Here is a 1,623-nt window from a genome sequence, read left to right on the forward strand (position 1 = left end):
TGTATGAATGAATGAATGAATCAATCAATGTATGAATATTTATTTTTATGCATTTATGCATTTAATTATGTATTTAACGATTTATTTATATATTTCAACATTTATTTAATGATTTAATTTTGAGTAATTTGGCCCTCCAGGCATAATAATTATTTATTAATTAGATATATAATATTATATAACATATCATATGATAGCAATATTCTAAAATAAAAATAAACATAAGGGGGAGAAAAGAATTATATTAAAAGATGATTACTTCAATTAATGCTAATGTATTTATACATCATGGTATGATGTTTATGTTTTTTTTATTTTTTTTTATTATATTGATGAAAATCACGATGCAAAAAAAAAAAAAAAAAATAGCCCTAAACTAGACTTATAAAATATATTTTTTGTTTCATATTCTTCCTACTTATGAAGGCTGCAGGTCAGCAGAACAAGTTTTGCTCAAAACCATCTGGTGCATCACTGGTCAGCTGCATGACTGAATTACTTTCCTTATTATTGTCAAAGTGCTTTCAAAAAAATGCATTGCTTTGCTCATGCACCCACATTTCCCGACACCGCCTCACGTCTCACTTTAGAAGCTGACCTTTGACCACCAAACCTTTTGCTGAGTTATTCTGGTGCTCGTGGTTTGACTTGTGCCAAAACACATTTTACAAAGCAAAAAGAAATAAGGATGTCTTCTACACCTGTCCCCATGCACTTTACAAGAAGAACCGCTGATTCATACATTCCCTGCAGTTGCCGGACACATTCATCAACACTAGGCCTTGTTTATTTGTGTAGTTTCGGTGTGTGAAAAATCTGAGGTTCTGTGGTTCATGTTCATTGTTTGCATCTCACAGTTGCAGAGCAATCAATATGTGCACCACACCATGCGTTCATTATGAAACCGTGCAACAAAGATACTATCAGAATTCATTCATAGCTTGCATACATTGCATTGGAGAAGCGGTGTGCTTTAATGGGTAGACCGTTGGTTTGCTTCCCTACCTCAACCTGATGTCAGGATTTCCTGTCACAGTGTGCAGCGCAAACAAGCCATTTCCCACAAACAGAATGCTATCTCTGCTGTTTGCTTACTCATAATCATAACACTTGTGCTTTTATCACATTGCTGTGCTTTCACAACAGGGATGGATTGGAATGGAGAACGCAACTTACTGAAATGACTCACTGCCAAGCACCTATAGGGTTTCGGTATGCATTGTTGGCTCTGTTAGAAAATAAACTTTCACATGTGCGCTAGTTTATTTAAGCTGTCCACTCACAATGTCCAACAGTGGATTTTTTTCTGAAACCATCCCAAGTCATTTTTAATGTCACATCGCAATTTATCATTTATTCTGTGATGGAAATGATACACTAAACTGAGGAAAACTGTGTAAAAATGGATTTACACAAAATAAAATAAAAAAATATATTTATTTTATATAATTTTTAGAAGAAATAATTATACATATACTCACAATGTCAGTGGATTTTTTTCTGAAACCATCCCAAGTCATTTTTAATGTCACATCGCAATTTATCATTTATTCTGTGATGGAAATGATACACTAAACTGAGGAAAACTGTGTAAAAATGGATTTACACAAAATAAAAAAAATA

This window comes from Sinocyclocheilus rhinocerous, unplaced genomic scaffold, assembly GCF_001515625.1.
Source record: "Sinocyclocheilus rhinocerous isolate Xijiao unplaced genomic scaffold, SAMN03320098_v1.1 scaffold532, whole genome shotgun sequence".
Taxonomy (NCBI): Eukaryota; Metazoa; Chordata; class Actinopteri; order Cypriniformes; family Cyprinidae; genus Sinocyclocheilus; species Sinocyclocheilus rhinocerous.